The sequence below is a fragment of the Schistocerca cancellata genome, chromosome 7 (genome assembly GCF_023864275.1).
Source record: "Schistocerca cancellata isolate TAMUIC-IGC-003103 chromosome 7, iqSchCanc2.1, whole genome shotgun sequence".
In the NCBI taxonomy this organism is placed as follows: domain Eukaryota; kingdom Metazoa; phylum Arthropoda; class Insecta; order Orthoptera; family Acrididae; genus Schistocerca; species Schistocerca cancellata.
In genome coordinates this window covers 530,766,895-530,788,014 of record NC_064632.1, presented here as the reverse complement: position 1 = coordinate 530,788,014, position 21,120 = coordinate 530,766,895, and the positions used below count along the sequence as shown (strand labels likewise).

General features: G+C 44.8%; 1 protein-coding gene across 1 annotated transcript in view; it reads right to left on the bottom strand.

The window, feature by feature from the left end:
- The window catches only part of LOC126092358 (astakine-like), a 117,449-nt gene extending 102,108 nt beyond the window's left edge, over positions 1–15,341 (bottom strand). Inside the window, exon 1 of the mRNA XM_049907899.1 lies at positions 15,285–15,341. The gene's annotated coding sequence lies outside the window, so the exon portion shown is untranslated. The remainder of the gene's footprint in view (positions 1–15,284) is intronic.
- Positions 15,342–21,120: the final 5,779 nt, after the last annotated feature.

Genomic DNA, 21,120 nt, shown 5'->3' with positions numbered 1-21,120 from the left:
TAAGACGACTGGAGAACGTGGCCTGGTCAGATGAGTTCCGATTTCAGTTGGTAAGAGCTGATGGTCCAACTGGGCATGACCATGTTCAGCTACGTGGAGACCATTTGTAGCCGTTCATGTTCTTGATGTTCCCAAACAACGATTCGTCATGTCACTGGGCTACAACTGTTGGCGATTGGTTGGAAGAACACTCTGGACATTCCAAGCGAGTCGTACAGATCGCCCGACAGGAAACGCATCGATCATTTATGGGACATAATCAAGAGGTCAGTTCGTGCACAAAAGCCTTCACCCGAAACTCTTTCACAATTATAGACGGCATGCTGCAAAATACTAACACGAATTCCTTACAGACGAATGGAAAGGCTAGCAGAAGCCTACCTCGGGGAAGATCAGTTTGGATTCCGTAGAAATACTGGAACACGTGAGGCAATACTGACCTTACGACTTATCTTAGAGGAAAGATTAAGGAAAGGCAAACCTACGTTTCTATCATTTGTAGACTTAGAGAAAGCTTTTGACAATGTTGACTGGAATACTCTCTTTCAAATTCTGAAGGTGGCAGGGGTAAAATACAGGGAGCGAAAGGCTATTTACAATTTGTACAGAAACCAGATGGCAGTTATAAGAGTCGAGGGAATGAAAGGGAAGCAGTTGTTGGGAAGGGAGTAAGACAGGGTTGTAGCCTATCCCCGATGTTATTCAATCTTTATATTGAGCAAGCAGTGAAGGAAACAAAAGAAAAATTCGGAGTAGATATTATAATCCATTGAGAAGAAATAAAAACTTTGAGGTTCGCCGATGACATTGTAATTCTGTCAGAGATAGCAAAGGACTTGGAAGAGCAGTTGAACGGAATGGATAGCGTCTTGAAAGGAGGATATAAGATGAGCATCAACAAAAGCAAAACGAGGATAATGGAATGTAGTCGAATTAAGTCGGGTGATGCTGAGGGAAATAGATTAGGAAATGAGACACTTAAAGTAGTAAAGGAGTTTTGCTATTTGGGGAGCAAAATAACTGATGATGGTCGAAGTAGAGAGGATATAAAATGTAGACTGGCAATGGCGAGGAAAGCGTTTCTGAAGAAGAGAAATTTGTTAACATAGAGTATAGATTTAAGTGTCAAGAAGTCATTTCTGAAAGTATTTGTATGGAGTGTAGCCATGTATGGAAGTGAAACATGGACGATAAATAGTTTGGACAAGAAGAGAATAGAAGCTTTCGAAATGTGGTGCTACAGAAGAATGCTGAAGATTAGACGGGTAGATCACATAACTAATGAGGAAGTATTGAATAGGATTGGGGAGAAGAGAAGTTTGTGGCACAACTTGACCAAAAGAGGGGATCGGTTGGTAGGACATTTTCTGAGGCATCAAGGGATCACCAATTTAGTATTGGAGGGCAGCGTGGAGGGTAAAAATCGTAGAGGGAGACCAAGAGATGAATACACTAAGCAGATTCAGATGGATGTAGGTTGCAGTAGGTACTGGGAGATGAAGAAGCTTGCACAGGATAGAGTAGCATGGAGAGCTGCATCAAACCAGTCTCAGGACTGAAGGCCACAACAACACAACAACAACAGACGGCATGGCTCAGGAGACATCGAAAAACTCGTTGAGTCCGCGCCACGTCGATTTGCTACGCTACGCCGGGCAAAAAGAGGTCCGCCACGCAATGAGGGGGCACCCCACGACTTCTGTCACCTCAGTGTAAAAATGAATTCATTATACCTGCCCGATATCCATTGTCAATTCTCGGCAACCCTTCCGTTTAGACACACCTTGATCTCAACAGTAAGTTTGCGTTTGACCTGTCATGGGTTCCTGAGTCTTCTTTCAGTTTTACACGATGGAGCTAGCGTAGTTCAAATGGTTCAAATGGCTCTGAGCACTATGGGACTTAACATCTATTGTCATCAGTCCCCTAGAACTTAGAACTACTTAAACCTAACTAACCTAAGGACATCACACAATACCCAGTCATCACGAGGCAGAGAAAATCCCTGACCCCGCCGGGAATCGAACCCGGGAACCCGGGCGTGGGAAGCGAGAACGCTACCGCGCGACCACGAAGTATGCAGAATACGGTGTATTCCTCTACACAGATGAAATACAAACTTTAAAGCTCGACGGTAGAACATAATGGTGAAATACCAAGGTCGAAGAGGTGTTCTGACCTTCTTAAAATATATGGTTCTGAAACTGTATGCGAGGCAAACCTGCACGACATCGAGCCATACAATTGAGTTTTGTAGTCGAGTTGGCATATCTACACAGTAACGTGACCAACCAGGGAGGCGAAGACCAGTTTGGTCGAGTCCTTAAGCTGTTAAGAATTTTTTCTACTGATGTTCGATGATCATTCACTGTAGTGCAGAACCGCTACTTGTCGCTGACCACAATGCGGCGCCGCTCGTCGCCAATCCATGCTCCCCGACCACGGCAGCACTCCCAACACAGCTGTCTGTTAATTTTTATTTTGGCTGGTGCCGTAGTCATGGTAATCATTGTTGAATGATGCTGCAGCCAGATGACTGTAATTATTTTTATTTTATCGTTATACAATCCAGATTTCGGCTATAGGCCTGGAACGTGGTAGTCAAGGAAGGCAGGATTCCGTTACGATTGTGGACGGGGCCGTAATCAGTTACTGTTCGTTCCCTTTTGCAATTACACACAGTTATTTTAAAACGCTAATTACAGCAATTTGCGGAAAGGTTGGAAAAATTTGGAAATTTGTGGTAAGGTCTTATGGGACCAAACTACTGAGGTCATCGGTCCCTAAGCCTACCCACTACTTAATCTGACTTAAACTAACTTACGCTATGGATACCACACACACCCGTGCCCGAGGGAGGACTCGAACCTCCGCCGGGGGGAGCCGCGCGGACCGTGACATGACGCCCCAGACCGCGGGACTACCCCGCGCGGCACGGAATGGTTGCATTCCTGTCGCGTTGAACGATTATCTTCAGTCGTCGTTGGTCTCGTTCTTGCAGGCTCTTTTTCCGGCAGCAGCGATGTCGGAAATTTGGCGTTTTTCCGTATTCCTGATATTCACGGTACCTCGGAGATGCTGTGTCCCATCGGTCGTGCGCCGACTATAATACCACGTTCAGACTCACTTAAATCTTGATAGCCTGCCATTGTAGCAGCAGTAACCTGTCTAACAACTGCGCCAGATACTCGTTGTCTTATATAGGCGTTGCCCACCGCAGCGCCGTATTCTGTTTGTTTACATACTTGAATACGCATGCCTATACCCGTTTCAAATGGTTCAAATGGCTCTGAGCACTATGGGACTCAACTGCTGAGGTCGTCAGTTCCCTAGAACTTAGAACTACTTAAACCTAACTAACCTAAGGACATCACACACATCCATGCCCGAGGCAGGATTCGAACCTGCGACCGTAGCGGTCTCGCGGTTCCAGACTGCAGCGCCTAGAACCGCACGGCCACTTCGGCCGACTTTGGTTTTAAAGAAATGTCAAATTTGTCAATACGTGAACATGGTAACCAACGTTGCTCGATTGCTCAGATTCTTAAGAAGAATACAATAATCGGAATTATAATAGTTTCCGTTGAAATAACATCCAATGTGAATATGCTGAGCGTAGTGTATGAGTATATGCGAGTCTAGAGCTTTCACTACACCTCATCATGATATGGGAAATTCAAAATTCAAAATTGAATGCGATCAGGCAAGGTAATTCCATATCACCAAATCTGTTCTCAGCAGTCCACCCCGGTCAGCGTGACGGATTGCCGTCCTACGGGCCAGTGTGCGATTCCCGGCTGGGTCGGGGATTTTCTAGGGGATTTTATCCGCTCAGGGACTGGGAGCTGTGTTGCCTTCATCATCATTTCATCCCCATCCGGCGCTGAGGTCGCCCAATGTGGCGTCGAATGCAGTAATTGTTCTCAGCAGTCCTAAAGGAAGTACTATTTATCTCTAGTGCAGATAGATTCGAACAATGAAAAGGACGGCTTAGCAAAGCAAGTTTGAAAGTAGACACAAAATCAGTTTCGATGGCACTATAGTAATGTATGGCCAGGATATCGGGGAGAGAACAGTACATACTAGCAGTGGATTAAAGACCCAGCTGATGAGTTTATGTTTTCAGGACGGATGACAACACTGACAATGAACAGAACAAGAAATATACAGAAGAGTTAAAGTGGTTGGACTGCTTTTTCTAACCTAAGTAGGAGCTTAAAAGCAAAGTTTTCGATGCGTCTGGAAATTAAAAGTTGCAGTCAGAGGGTATTGCGTGCATGGACACATGGCAAACAGAAGTAGACTTTTAAAGCTAAAACACTTAAACCCCTGACGCCTCATCAGAGAACAATTAAGAGTTATATTCCTGAATTTCCAGGAAGGGTAAAGTGAAACTGGACCAGAAAACACTACATGCACATTAAGACAGGCAAAGGAAATTCTCCGCTGGATTCCAAGCGATAAGGATAGTCTGGCGAGGCAACCTGAGCGATGGTGGCTGGATATCATTGGAAAACAAGCAGGACCGACTTGGATGTGTTCAGGTGCAGACAGTAATGAGTAGATTAGAGCAAGCCTTAGCCAGTAGCGGAAGTCAAATGGATGATAAAGCCGATTTTCTATCATACTGCTTTTTTGGACATGTAAAAATGATAATACTGGTTCAATGTAAAATTTTTGATGGTCCTTTTAACATGGTATGTGAACTAAATAGTTTATATTCTCCAGTCGAAGAGGGTTCAAATGGTTCAAATAGCTCTGAGCACTATGGGACTTAACATTTGAGGTCATAAGTACCCTAGAACTTAGAACTACTGAAACCTAATTAAGGAGATCACACACATCCATGCCCGAGGCACGATTCGAACCTGCAACCATAGCGGTCGCGCGGTTCCAGACTGAAGCGCCTAGAACCGCTCGAGTCGAAGAGGGGAAGAAAGATTAAGGATTGGCATTCCGTCGACGACGGCGTCAATATAGATTGAGCATAAAACTCAGGTTGGGGAAGGAAATTAGGCCGTACTCCCTCAAAGGAACTAGCCTGGAATTGCTCTTAAGTGATTTAGAGAAATCACAAGAAAAATCATAAATACTGATGGCCGGATGAAAACTTAAACCGACGTCCTCCTGAATCCGAGACCGGTGTCAGACCTCTGCCTTAACCACCTTGTCCGGTTTTATCATGTCCGTGGAACAAAAGGGCGTGCAACATTCTGTAGTACCAATGTTGGAAAACCACTGTGCTGTTGGACCATATTTGTTAACTGATAATTTCTTTACAGAATCGATGAACACTTTATATCATTACAGCCAGCTTTGTTAGGTTACATAGGAAACAGGAAAGGGGCTGTATTCCTTGCCGAAAATATTCAGAATGGTTCTCAATTTGAGTGAAGATTTTAAATTCACACAAGAAAACGTGAATCTGCTTCTACTTTTCTGCAATGAATTTAGATAACCTGGCGGACATTCAGTGTAGACGCCTATTACTCGTCTTCTCACTTAGCGCACGCCCACAAAGAAACGTGCGATCTGATGCTAGCCTTCCGTGTTTGATGCACTCTTCTAGAAAAATTGAATTATTATAAGACAAGCTGTGATCAGAGCCGTCCAAAGGAACGATCTGAGCTCGTGAAAAGATTCTAAATCGGTTGGTGTATGGAGAATTCCAGAATGCAAGCTATTAGTGTTTTGAGAACATTGTTTGGAGATTTCTTCTACCGCATCTTTACCTATTACTTCCTCCGCGCTATTGTAACACTATTTTGTGCGGAACTCCGATTGAAATGATCCTTTTTTTTCAGAAACTGATAGATTTCTTTCTTTGCGGTGTACCTATAAACTGTTTGGATTGGTACGCTGTGATGGCGCGTGTCATCAGCTTTTCTATTGCCACATATTTATTACGTCGTATTCTGACGTAGTGTTCGGAGAAGAAGTGATAAACAATTTATCTGGCGTCGTTCTTGGGACTGTATTTTCTCATGACCGGCAGGCAGTAAAACAAACAACACGTCTTCCTGCTTTAAGACCAACGAGCGAAGACACAGACCCCGTGATAACCGGTTTTAACGAGTTCTTTCGATGTATTGTGTGTTTCCCTCCTTTTCTGTGTACTTTGTCCTACTGTATTCATTTCTATGTAAATGCTAGAAACAACATCTTCAGTTTTGTACATAGATAATTCTACTTTTTCTTTCATCCCATTTGCTTTTTTGCCACGGTAGTCTCTTTTCAGTTAAAGACATGTGGCAGGTAAAACTATGACCGACGTAGTTTCGTAACCTTATCAACAAAGGATATCAAAGCGACAAACTGTTTTACAAAATATAACTATACTGAAATTTTCCTGCTGACTAAAATTTTTTGACAGATGGGCACTCAACTCCATGAGTAGCAGTCCCACAAGTTATGAGCGTAACTTATGCTTAATTTGGAAGGAACTGGGTGAGAGGTACTGTTGGAAGTTAAGTTGTGAGGGTGGATCATGAATGGTGTCTTGGTGACTCGCTCAGTGGTGCAGTTGTCCTTGGAAGGCGAAGGTTCTGGTTTCTATTGTGGGTCTGGCACACAGTTTGAACTTTTCAGGAAGTTTCAGTTCACAGCACACTCCATTGTACTGCGAAAATTCATTGCGGATGTATGTAATTATACTGTTATTTGGTGCGAAATGACAGTTCCGGATATTAGGTGATGTGTAATACAGTTGCTCCCTAGGTTTATAAAAGGTTGCGGAATAAGAATACTTTTACATTTTGAGCTATTATATTAGTACTGTAGAAAGCCACAATTCTTCTCGTTTTCCTTGGGGGCTTGTACTTCTTTACGATGTAGCCGAGCGGTTCCAGGCGCGTCAGTCTGGAACCGCGCAGCCGCTACGGTCGTAGGTTCGACTCCTGCCTCGGACATGGATGTGTGTGATGTCCTTAGGTTAGTTAGGTTTAAGTAGTTCTAAGTTCTAGGGGACTGATGACCTCAGATGTTAAGTCCCATAGTGCTCAGAGCCATTTGAACCATTTTTGTACTTCTTTACAGTGACTGGAATTCTCTCTTCTTCCATGTGTTAAAATGTTGCCTCTATTTCTCCTTTATTCTTCCACTTTGTCATTTGTTCTGTGTTTCTAGGTATTATCGTATATTCTCATTTCTTATACACTCCTGGAAATGGAAAAAAGAACACATTGACACCGGTGTGTCAGACCCACCATACTTGCTCCGGACACTGCGAGAGGGCTGTACAAGCAATGATCACACGCACGGCACAGCGGACACACCAGGAACCGCGGTGTTGGCCGTCGAATGGCGCTAGCTGCGCAGCATTTGTGCACCGCCGCCGTCAGTGTCAGCCAGTTTGCCGTGGCATACGGAGCTCCATCGCAATCTTTAACACTGGTAGCATGCCGCGACAGCGTGGACGTGAACCGTATGTGCAGTTGACGGACTTTGAGCGAGGGCGCATAGTGGGCATGCGGGAGGCCGGGTGGACGTACCGCCGAATTGCTCAACACGTGGGGCGTGAGGTCTCCACAGTACATCGATGTTGTCGCCAGTGGTCGGCGGAAGGTGCACGTGCCCGTCGACCTGGCACCGGACCGCAGCGACGCACGGATGCACGCCAAGACCGTAGGATCCTACGCAGTGCCGTAGGGGACCGCACCGCCACTTCCCAGCAAATTAGGGACACTGTTGCTCCTGGGGTATCGGCGAGGACCATTCGCAACCGTCTCCATGAAGCTGGGCTACGGTCCAGCACACCGTTAGGCCGTCTTCCGCTCACGCCCCAACATCGTGCAGCCCGCCTCCAGTGGTGTCGCGACAGGCGTGAATGGAGGGACGAATGGAGACGTGTCGTCTTCAGCGATGAGAGTCGCTTCTGCCTTGGTGCCAATGATGGTCGTATGCGTGTTTGGCGCCGTGCAGGTGAGCGCCACAATCAGGACTGCATACGACCGAGACACACAGGGCCAACACCCGGCATCATGGTGTGGGGAGCGATCTCCTACACTGGCCGTACACCACTGGTGATCGTCGAGGGGACACTGAATAGTGTACGGTACATCCAAACCGTCATCGAACCCATCATTCTACCATTCCTAGACCGGCAAGGGAACTTGCTGTTCCAACATGACAATGCACGTCCGCATGTATCCCGTGCCACCCAACGTGCTCTAGAAGGTGTAAGTCAACTACCCTGGCCAGCAAGATCTCCGGATCTGTTCCCCATTGAGCATGTTTGGGACTGGATGAAGCGTCGTCTCACGCGGTCTGCACGTCCAGCACGAACGCTGGTCCAACTGAGGCGCCAGGTGGAAATGGCATGGCAAGCCGTTCCACAGGACTACATCCAGCATCTCTACGATCGTCTCCATGGGAGAATAACAGCCTGCATTGCTGCGAAAGGTGGATATACACTGTACTAGTGCCGACATTGTGCATGCTCTGTTGCCTGTGTCTATGTGCCTGTGGTTCTGTCAGTGTGATCATGTGATGTATCTGACCCCAGGAATGTGTCAATAAAGTTTCCCCTTCCTGGGACAATGAATTCACGGTGTTCTTATTTCTATTTCCAGGAGTGTAGATAATAATAATTATCCTTTTTGGCTCAATAGCCTGGCACAAATGTACCTACTGGATGCCGCTTCGACGACTTGTATGTTCCAAAGGTACCCCATTTATCCAACCAGTGAGAGGGGACCTACAGTTTAACGTGGAGGCCGGCCGGAGCGGCCGTGCGGTTCTAGGCGCTACAGCCTGGAACTGCGTGACTGCTACGGTCGCAGGTTCCAATCCTGCCTCGGGCATGGATGTGTGTGGTGTCCTTAGGTTAGTTAGGTTTAAGTAGTTCTAAGTTCTAGGGGACTGATAAACACAGCAGTTAAGTCCCATAGCGCTCAGAGCCATTTGAACCATTCGATTTTAACGTGGAATCCGATCGAGGATATCACATGACATCTATTTTATTCTGTCAATAAAAACTTAGTTTCTTGTTACCGTCCTCTCCCATGACCGATCACGCAGAGCTACCACGCCGAATCCGCACGACCACAAGGACAGATTTGTAAACATGGCGGACAAATAAATGCCGGAATTGGAGGTCGGCATACGATTCCCCAGCTCAGTTCAAGACAAAAGCGCATCTAGCAAAACCTAGTCTCGCCAATAGGTTTAATAGAAAAGCGATTTCAAAAACGAGGCTCTGTCAACGATATAACTGCGTGTAACGTGGCCAATAACAGGCAGCATTTTCTCTACGATGTGCAACAGCTATCCCATTAACTCAATGGGCGGAGGAGCTGCCTTGGGGAAAGGATCTGTGGACCTATCCTGTTCGAGTCGCGTTCGTAGCAAACGCTTTTGTTTATTTCTTTCAGTTAAAGTATAAATTGCATCCGTAATGCTATCTTGTATATTTCTTTCGGTTAGCGTTACATTTATTTAACGTTAAGACATAACGTGAACTTCGTACAGTGGTAAACGTCCACTGTGTTTCGTCCGTGATACAAATAAAACCAACTGAAAATGACAGTGGCTACACTAACATCGTCTGTATCCGATGAGATACAAAAAACACTATAGGTAAGCCGCACTAGACTACACATTATGCTATGTACAATAGTTCCATTCTGTACGTTTGAAGTCCAGCCTTATCTTCACAGAAGTGGTACGTACCGTACGAGCAACATTCTCTTTAGAGAAGATGTTCAAAGCGACCACCTTACATTTAGAAACACTTCGTCACTCGGTGTATCATACTACGTTGGACTCTACGCAACACACCCGCATCCACCATTGTTGTAGCGTCATGCACGCGAACTATTAGATCGTGTATGTCCGTGGGTGGAGTACTATAAACTTGGTCCTTTAAGTGACCCCACAAATAAAAGTCTAGTGAATGAAGGTCCGAGAAACGTGGATGCCAGAACATTGGACCTCCACGAGCAATCCAGTTCCCTGGAAAAGCTTCATTTAAAGAGTTACACACATTCATTCCAAAGTGTGGAGGTGCGCCTTCATACTGAAGCTATACCTGCCACCGAACGCCAAGTGGAACGTTTCCTTATGTGTCGGGCAAAGTATTGCAAAGAAAAGTACATTACATGGGTGCATTCAACTTGTCAGGCAATAGGTAAGAGTTCAAAAGCACTTCTCCCACGATTCCAGCACACAGACTTATAGTGAAACGTGCCGAAAAGCCACATTCACGCATGACATGTGGATTGTGTCAAGACCAATAGTGACTGTTGTGGAAGTTGAAAATAGCTTCACGAGTGAAGCTAGTCAGTCCATATCGCTTTATTTATAAAATGTCCATCGTCTTCCGCTTGGTGTAAAGGCCATTATACTCGTAAATACCGTACTCGTCGAACGCCGTCTTCTGGCGTGGAGTAGAGGTACACTGTACATAGTTCATTTAATTATTTTTCTTTTCGTTCTTTTTTTATTTTTATTTATTTATTTATGTTTGTCATTAATACCACCGAGAATTTCAGGAAACAGGCATCACGCGAGGAGGAGGGCGCAGCAAGACGTCAGACTAAGAAGGAAATTCCGAATACCACTGAATATATCGGTTCTAAGATTGGAAGAGGTGGGGATCAACTCTTCATGACAGGAACATCAAGCCCTGGGATGGGTTAAGGAAGACACTGCAGAGGAAATTGGAGAAAAATTGTCTGTACTTTGGATTGCGGACAACTGGACAGTGGCGTTCATTAAGAAACTGTCAAAAGTCAAGGATACATTTCTCGCCATCAATGAACAAGTAGTGTTGCGTGTGTCCACAAATCCACCTCACAGAGTTCGTCTTTACTTGCAGGAAGTAATCCGCGTCCGGAAAGAGGAGCAGTTGAGTAAGTACCTCAGTGCGCTACGGTGGCTGCAAAGTGGTGTGGGATGATACACGTTGCTCTTGCCATTCCGATGCGCTGCACAATGTGATAGTTTAGCCAGTTCTCCGTGTTAATACGTTTTCCAAAATGCACCCAAGGTAATTTTGCTAGATAAAACTGTGTCTTTAATCTGCATGAGTAATCGCAAGTGCGGTATTTTTTCTTCACCCTGCATCCGTTCTAATAAGTGAATTTGCGAGGAATAAAGTGTGATATATATGGCCGTATCTTTTGACTGCATTGACTTAGAAGTTTAAATTATGTAACCGCCAAGGAACAATAGCACTTAGTATTTGTCATAAATTTCAACATGATTTCTCTACCTGTTCCTGAGTAAAAAGGGTCCTTACAGACACAGCTTGGTTATTGGATGCATCGAAAGCTTATCGACGTATTCATTGTTTGAGTACTCCATCTTCTGATTTTTTAAGGAGGATTTTTTTTCATTTACCTGTACTGTGAAACCTAGTTTCCTGCCAAATTTTATTATTTTAGGTCAATGACAAGTAGTCTAGTTTTTGATGAGTGAATTTACGACTATCGAAATACGAGGCGTAAATGGTCGTATCGTTTGATTGCGTTGGCTTAGAGGCATATTTGTTTTACATCGCCACGGGACTGTAGACCTTAGTATGCGACATAAATTTCAAAATGATACCTCTACCTGTCCCTGAAAAAAAGGGATCCTAAGGGTCGGACAGTAACAGGTAGACGGAGCACAAAGTGATCCTACAAAGGGTTCCATTTTTACCGGTTGAGGTACGTATCATAAGTCTGTCTGGGAAAATATCACTATGGACAGCTTTATTAGATAAGTAAGTGAATATATTGCAAAGCCCAGCTCAACAACATATTTATACTGTTTCAGTATAGAAACAAGAGTAGCTGGGGTAACAGGTATACAAAATCTAACGAACAAATGTCTAAATCGCCACTGGACTGAAATTATCAAGCGAAAACTCATAAATCTGTGAAAGTTTTCTATGGTGCAATTAGTTTCGTCAATTTGCATCGTTACCAGGAAAACTTAAAAGTTTAAAATCGTTACTCTACATGTCCACTATTGCAAATTATGTTACGTATCTAGTTATACCAGTCACAGCCAGCACGACAGACTATAGAACCAGAGAGGGCAACTTATCGTTAAGGGCATCTCAGCCCGAAACAAGAATAACCAATAGCATTTGAGAGTAGAGAGAAACAATAGGATTGCTTCGTTTCGTAATAGCCTGTGTGTGGAGTGGTGTAGGCATTTTTGTCTTTAGTGTTTTGTAGGCACTGTGTAGATATTAAGAAAGCAGAACATTTATATGTGAAACACTGCAGTAACAACTCGTGAGCAAATGACTCATGAAATTTTGTCACTGCCGCTGTTTTTGTGAACAAGGGGAAGGAAGTAAAAGTTTGTCCTTATTTTCAATACGTGAGTGGTCGTGTTGCTGGTTTCTGCTTATGGAACTATCACGTACTGTAAGATTCACCTAAATTTTTTTGTAATTTATAGCACTCAATGCATTGAATAGCAGTCTTGGCGTATAGTATTGCTTGCTACAATTGTGTGTTCTTACTTTGCTCCTAAATGATCATTTGGCGAGTTGTGAAAGGTGAAGTTAAAAAGCAAAGTATTTCTGACAAGCGAGACTAGAAACATGATTGCTGCGTGTTTCACTCGCAGCAATTGAAGCTATCTTCTTCGGTTCCTGCCAATCTACACTCTCGAAACACTGTGAAATGTTCGAAGCGAACAGCAAAGTATTATTACAAACTAGAGTACAAATATCATTGCTGGTCGCTTCGCTTGCAGGAGTTTCATCTTTCGTTTTTTGGAAATGGAAATGAAGTCCCATGCTTCTTTACAGAGCGTAGGGGAACGATGCGGGAGAACCGCACCGCCTTACTAGGCAAGGTCCTAATGGAGGTGGTTTGCCGTTGCCTTCCTCCGACCGTAATGGGGATGAATGATGATGATGAAGACGACACAACAACACCCAGTCATCGCGAGGCAGGAAAAATCCCTGACCCCGCCGGGAATCGAACCCGGGACCCCGTGCTCGGGAAGCGAGAACGCTACCGCGAGACCAAGAGGGGCAGACTTTCGTTTTTTAATCGGACTGAAATATTGAAATCGAAGCAAATCTTCCCTCAGAAAGCTAACTGTTGTACAGTCTGTTCGGAAATTCCAGTTACAAGTTTCTAGGAATGGAGGGGAGTGAGTACATAATATTTTGAATAGGAACCCATGTCCGGAAACACACCGTTTCCGTACCACAGTCGTTTGAAAACTGTTTTTGCTAGGTACAGGGTGAACTATATGAAAATAAACGTAAATTAGTTACAAACTACGGCGTGCACACACTTTATTCAACGTGTAAACGTCACTACAGATATTCGGATTTAGGTTATGACATGTTCGATATGCCTGCCGTCATTGGCGATGATGTGGCATAGACGAATAGCGAAATTCTGCTTGACCCGCTGAAGTGTCGGAACATCGATGCTGTCGATGACTTACTGAACTGCTGCTTTCAGCTCAGTAATGGTTTTGGGGTTATTGCTGTACACCTTGTCTTTAATATAGCCCCACAAAAAAGAGTCGCATGTGTTCAGATACAGAGAGTACGGTGGCAAGTCAAGGCCCATGCCAGTGGCCTCTGGGTACCCCAGAGCCAGAATGCGGTCCCCAAAGTGCTCCTCCAGGACATCAAACACTATCCTGCTCCGTTGGTTTCCAGATCCGACTTTCAGGAACCACTTATTGTCGAATCAGGGCCAATTTGGATAACGGGGATGAAATGATCTTCCAAAACCTTCACATACCATACGGTAGCCACCGCGCCATCAAGGAATATCGCACCGATTATTCCGTTACTGGACATTGTACACCACACAGTCACCCACTGAGGGCGCAGAGACTTCTCGATCGAGGAATGAGGACTTTCAGTCCCCCAAATGCGCCAATTTCGCTTATTGACGAACCCATCCAAATGAAAGTGGGCTTCGTCGCTAAACCGAACCATGCATACTAATTCAGCCGGCCGGTGTGGCTGAGAGGTTCTAGGCGCTTCAGTCTGGAACCGCGCGCCCGCTACGGTCACAGATTCGAATCCTGCCTCGGGCAAGGATGTGTGTGATGTCCTTAGGTTGGTTAGGTTTAAGTTCTAAGTTCTAGGGGACTGATGACCTCAGATGTTAAGTCCCATAGTGCTCAGAGCCATTTGAATCATACTAATTCCTATAGTGCCCCGTGGCCAACCGTGCAGTTTGAACGTCCTAACGCAAACCCTTCAGAAGTTACGGCGATTTTATTTCATATAGTTCAATAACTTTTTTTTTTTTTTTTTTTTTTTTTTTTTTTTTACACATTGGATGGGCTGTCTTGAATGTTAGAGGAACATGGTCGAGTACGCGTTTGCAGAATCCCTCGACATGATCCTTCTGAATGGCGAAGTTGCTCGTCCCCTTTATGATGATTGTTCTCCACAAAACCCACTTCATCGCTTGCGTTTTCACCACAATTATGCAACGGCTTTGAGAGAGGCAACCTCCTCCGTCAGCAGGCATGACAGTGGTCTCCAAGGACACGCCGGCGACCTGAATATGGAGAGCTCGTACTGCATCACGTTGAAGAGAACTCTTCAACGAGTACACGAGCAATTTCTTTGGCTATTGGTGAGTGGAACTGTAGAACAAGTGATGTACTAGGTCACGCCTAATCAGTTACTTGTAAAAGTGGTTGCGTTGTCACATGTTTTCAAATGGTTATAGCATGGAAACGCTATGTTTCCGGACATAGGTTCCAATTAAAAACTTCATCTACTCACTCCCCTCTACAAGTCCTATAAGTTTTTAAGTGGTATTTGCGAACACCCTGTACCTAATAACATCGAGTATTGCAAAACACACTTCTATTTAATGTATGAGAAAGGACCAGAATCTGTTGAAAACACGAAAATGTTGGAAAAAATTAGCATATAGCAAAGCGCCAACCTACTTCCTCCACCACCAAAACTACATGTCTATAACCATAAGATCACGCTGTTAACAGGCAGTTCAAAGCATTATTACTGTTTATCTTGCGCTCTCATGAAGGCTTTTCATCGTTGATGTGTAGTTAACTGACATTCAGATGTAACAAATCGTACCAAGAGTGACGTTTGTGATAAATCTTCAGTTCACCATTGACTTGAAACGGCCTGTTGTCATATCACGCATGTTTTAATCCAAAAACAACAAAATATAATGAAATCCAGTACGGAGTCTCCAAAGTAGGAAGCGAGGGGTATCATGTAACCCTACCCGAATGCCGTGAAATGCTCTTGCTTATTCTTGTTTCGTGCCGAACCGTCCCTAACGATAAGAGAGGCGAACTGGCGAAGGTTCTCTCACCGGACTCACCTGCGTTGGAGCGAATGGCTGTGGCTAAGTGGGCGGTGGTCTCTGGCCGCGAACAGACGGGACTGCTTTGCGTGTGGGGCCGGCGCTCCGGGTATATACCGGCGAGGATGCGGGCGGTGCCAAGGTAGCGAGGCGGATGGGGGCTGCAGGAGGGCGCTATCTGCTCACTGCGCCTGTTTTCCGGCGGATTAGTTTGTTTGCCCGTGTTTCCCTTCGGTCTTTATCTCGAGAGCAAGCCGGCTGCGGAATGTGCGGTTTTGAAACTGTAAGCGTGTTTGTCTTCTATTTAAATTCTGGGGTCGAGTAGTGATCAGTTAATCTTAAAACTGACTGAGCTTCTAATTCACGATAGACGAGCAATGCATGTGATGGGGACCAGTATTACGGTCCTCTTCAGCGACTGTAGTCGTTTATTTTCGTTCATCACGTTTTTATTCTACCTGCTAGGCTGACTAGCTGTATGCAGGGTGCGGGATATTAGACCTACGGTCCTGTCTTAAGCATTTGTCATGATAAATATTATGATTACATCCTTTGGTCGCACCATAGTAGAGATGGGTCGTTCGCGAACTAACGGGTCCAAAGGAACGGTTCACCAGGATGAACGGAACGAGCGAGGAACGAATTTTAAGGAATGGTCTTTCATAGTTCACTTCGGTCGCGGATTTGTACTTGTAGTTCCCGGGAACGTGAAACGCTCGGTCTCGTTCGCGAACGGCACGGCGGCCGGTCTCGTTCCAGCCTCGGTCCCGTTCCCGTCTGTCTCGGTCTCGGTCTCGCTCGGCCGGACTCTTCCTTCTTCGCGTAGCCATTCGTCGCAGTTCCACTGCCGACTGCTCATAGTTGTTCAGTATCGAGTTGTTCGTTCGCTTCGCACGCCCATTCTAGATCTGTTTCAAACCTTTTTTGAACCCTGAACATCTGGTTCTTTTCGTATTCCATTCAGGGTCCACGACCGGTAACTAAAATGTGTTTTATAATTACGTAAACTACATAAAATTTCGTGGTATGTAATACATGCATCTTTTCAGGTAACAAAACGGCGTATCAGCTTACTTCACTATTTCGATAGACAGCAGAAGAAATACTTGTAAAAAGGCAAGATTTTTTGTTATTACCCGTGCAAAGGACGTCGGCACGGCACACACGAGTGGCCATTTTCCGTCTTTTTTTGATCCCAGGTGAAAGAGCATATTCATTGTTGTGGAAGGCTGACCAAATGAAGCCCGCGCTTCGTAATCGAGTGTATGGTGTCACATTTTGTAAAAAGAATCCGATAACTCCTACAATATTATTTCAATGACACAGGGTGGCGCACGAAAAACCGGTCCCGAGTGCTAGACTGCTCATTGTCGCTTACCGATCGTCATCTGTTGTTCAAAATGGCTCTGAGCACTATGGGACTTAACATCTATGGTTATCAGTCCCCTAGAACTTAGAACTACTTAAACCTAACTAACCTAAGGACATCACACAACACCCAGTCATCACGAGGCAGAGAAAATCCCTGACCCCGCCGGGAATCGAACCCGGGAACCCGGGCGTGTGAAGCGAGAACGCCACCGCACGACCACGAACTGCGGACTGTTGTTTCGAAGTTGTTTACATAAGCTTATTTGTTATTTCTTCACTGCGTAATTCTTACATGTTTGTCTATTCTGCTCGTAGCGGTCAACAAATCGTGAGTAATTGGCGAGCAGTCTGTACTCGGGACCGGTTTTTCGTACGCCACCGTATATTATTTCACTGCGATCAGCCACATAACGCCACAGTTGGCTAAACGAGATGTTTTGCAGTATCACGAAAATTGCAAATGTGTGAGAATTCTGTTATGAATAAAAACTCTGTACTCCAGGGGGGAAGCAAGTGCCCCTCTTGGCGCCTTCCATCTTCAGTCACCTAGGCTACTAATTTTCAGTTTTTCATAAGAATCATGTACCAAGCACAATGAACGGTGAACGAGTAAAAATGAACGGTTCCCAAAAAAGAGCGATCACCAGTGAACTAGTTCCCAAGGATGAACGAGTTTGCCCGTCTCTACACCATACTCAAGCCTTTAGCGTCGATACTGAAGTTGTATGGCGCAGTCAAACGAAAACAAGACAGGTGGAAAAGAAGTGGTAAACTGTTTACTACCGCAGACGGAATCGCCATAACTGTTAATACACGTAACCGATTGTGAGACAAGACCCTTAATGCCTTCATGGAAAAATGTTTGCGTAGACACCAAAACCATGGAAATCGCACAGGGAGAGATCGGACTGAGTGGAGGATGTGCAAGGGCTTCCTAGCGGAACTTCTGCAGCGCAGTCGGTATTACATGCACGCCTTCTCCGGGAAAGTCACGATGAACTTTTTCTTTGACGGCAAGGGCTCGCTGCTTATTGAGTTTCTGCTACTCGGCGCCACAGTTAACGCACAGCGGTACGAGGACACCTTGCAAAAATCGTAGGACGCCTTCGCGTCGGTACACCCTGGAATGTTGCCGGATGGCATCATTCTGTTCGAAGATAATGCCCGCCTTCATATTGCAAAGGTTGGTTAGATTACACTCCATAGAGTACCGACCTCTCCCCATGCGATTTCCATGTTTGTCGAATCCTAAAGAAAGACATTCATGGTCGTCAATTTGCTTCGGATGAAGAGGTGCACTCCAGGATATAATCACGGTTCCGCAGACAACTGCAAACATTTTCCCATCAAGGCACTGACAATCTTGTCTCACAGTGGGATATATGTACTAACAGTAATGATTATTTTCTTGAAATAAAAGTCTAGCCGGCCGGAGTGGCCGAGCGGTTCTGGGCGCTCTAGTCTGGATCCGCGCGACCGCTACGGCCGCAGGTTCGAATCCTGCCTCGGGCATGGATGTGTGTGATGTCCTTAGGTTAGGTAGGTTAAGTAGTTCTAGGTTCTAGGGGACTGATGACCACAGCAGTTAAGTCCCATAGTGCTCAGAGCCATTTGAACCATTTTGAAGAAGAAACAGGAGTCGCTAGGAAAGAGATACGGCATCCAGTACTAGAATCAGAATTTAGAAGAGCTGTGGAAGATTTAAAATCAAATAAAGCAGAAGGGATAGATAACATTCCATCGGAATTTCTAAAATCATTGAGGGAAGTGGCGACAAATCGACTATTCACGCTGGTATGTAGAATGTGTGAGACTGGCAATATACCATCAGACTTTTGGAGAAACATCATCCACAAAATTCCGAAGATCGCAAGAGTCGACAAGTACGAGAATTATCGCACGTTCACTTTTACAGCTCATGCTGACAGGAAGACACAGAAGAATTGAAAGAATAACGGGGAGCTGTTAAATGATGAGCATTTTGGCTTTAAGAAAGGTAAAGGCACTGGAGAGGCAGATCTGACTTCGCGATTTATAATGGAAGCAACACTGAAGAAAAATCAAGACACACGTTCAGATCTGTCGACCTGGAAAAAGCGTTCCACAGTGTCAAATGGTGCAAAATGTTCGAAATCCTGAGAAAAATAGGGGTAAGCTGTAGGAAAATATGAGTACTATACAATATGTACAAGAGCCAAGAGGGAATAATAAGAGTGGACGACCAAGAACGAAGTGCTCGGATTAAAAAGGTTGTAAGACAGGGATGTAATTTTTCGCCCCTGCTGTTCAATCCGCACGTCAAAGAAGTACTGAAGGAAATAAAAGAAAAGTTCAAGAATAGGATTAAAATTCAAGGTGAAAGGATGCCAATGAGATTCGCTGATGACATTGCTATCGTCAATTAAAGTGAAGAAGAATTACAGGATGTGATGAATGGAATGAACAGTCTAATGAGTACAGAATACGTATTGAGAGTAAATCGAAGGAAAACGAAGGTAATGAGAACTAGCAGAAATGAGAACAGGGGGAGACTTAACATCATAATCGCTGATAACGCAGTCGACGAAGTTAAGGCATTCTGATAGCTAGGAAGAAAAATAACACATGATGGACGGAGCAAAGGGGAACGTAAGAAGCAGACTATCACTGGCAAGAAGGGCATTCCTGGCCAAGACAAGTCTGCTACTAATAGTATCAAACAAAGGCCTTAATTTTATGAAGAAATTTCTGAGAATGTACGTATGGAGGACAGCATTTCATGGTAGTGACACGTAGACTGTCTACCAGTCAAACCAGTCACAAGACACGGCACAGAGGAGAATGGAAGCATTTCAGATGTGGTGCTACAGTAGAATTAAGTGGACTCGTAGGGAATGAGGAGATTTTACGCAGATTCGCCGAGGAAAGAGACATAATTATGGGACATAATTACGCAAAACACTGACAAGACTAACGGACAGGATGGTAGGACATCTGTTAAGTCATCAGGGAATACATCTGAAGAGCGTAAAAACTGAAGTGAGAGACAGAGACTGGGATAATCCAGCAAATAACTGAGGACGAACGTTACAAGGGCTGTTGTGAGATGAAAAGGTTGGCACAGGAGAGAAATTGTTTGTAGGAGACATCAAACCAGTCACAAGACTGATGACTCAAAAAATGTTATTATTATTACTTTTATTCACAGTGGACAGATGCATCTGTATTGCACACATCTTTTCTAAAAGAACATCATTATAAGGTTTGCGCATCACTATAAAGTGTTCAGTGCCAACGGCCTTGCCGTAGTGGTAACACCGGTTACCGTTGGATCATCGAATTTAAGCGCTGTCGGGCTGGGCTAGGACTTGGATGGGTGACCATCCGGTCTGCCGAGCGCTGTTGGCAAGCGGGGTGCACTCAGCCCTTGCGAGGCAAACTGAGGAGCTACTTGATTGAGAAGTAGCGGCTCCGGTCTCGTAAACTGTAATACGGCCGGGAGAGCGGTGTGCTGACCACATGCCCCTCCATATCCGCATCCAGTGATGCCTGTGGGCTGAGAATGACACGGCGGCCGGTCGGTGCCGTTGGGCATTCCAAGACCTGTCCGGACGGAGTTTAGTTTACTTTAGTTTAAAGTGTTCAGCATTAAACTGCATTGTTGAAAAAAGGATGTGTGATTTGATACTAGATAGGAAGCATGGAATCCGTCAGCCACCGACTTTCGTTCTGAACTTTGCTGAAATTCTGTAAGGAACTTACGTGGGTGTCTGGAGCTGAGAAATTTGCATGCTAAGGAAGACAATTTGCAGTGGTCTTTGATGACAGACTCAATGGTTGTTGCTGTTGTTGTCTTCAGTCCTGAGACTGGTTTGATGCAGCTCTCCATGCTTCTCAATCCTGTGCAAGCTTCTTCATCTCCCAGTACTTACTGCAACCTACATCCTTCTGAATCTGCTTAGTGAATTCATCTCTTGGTCTCCCTCTACCATATTTTCCCTCCACGCTGCCCTCCAATGCTAAATTTGTGATCGCTTGATGCCTCAGAACATGTCCTACCAACCGGTCCCTTCTTCTTGTCAAGTTGTGCCACAACCTCCTCTTTTCCCCAATTCTATTCAATACCTCCTCATTAGTTATGTGATCCACCTTCTATTCTCTTCTTGTCCAAACTATTTATCGTCCACGTTTCACTTCCATACATGGCTACACCCCATACGAATACTTTCAGAAACGACATCCTGACACTTAAATCTATACTCGATCTTAACAAATTTCTCTTCTTCAGAAACGCTTTCCTTGCCATTGCCAGTCTACATTTTACATCCTCTCTACTTCGACCATCATCAGTTATTTTGCTCCCCAAATAGCAAATCTCCTTTACTACTTTAAGTGTCTCATTTCCTAATCTAATTCCCTCAGCATCACCCGACTTAATTCGACTACATTCCATTATCCTTGTTTTGCTTTTGTTGACGTTCATCTTATATCCTCCCTTCAAGAC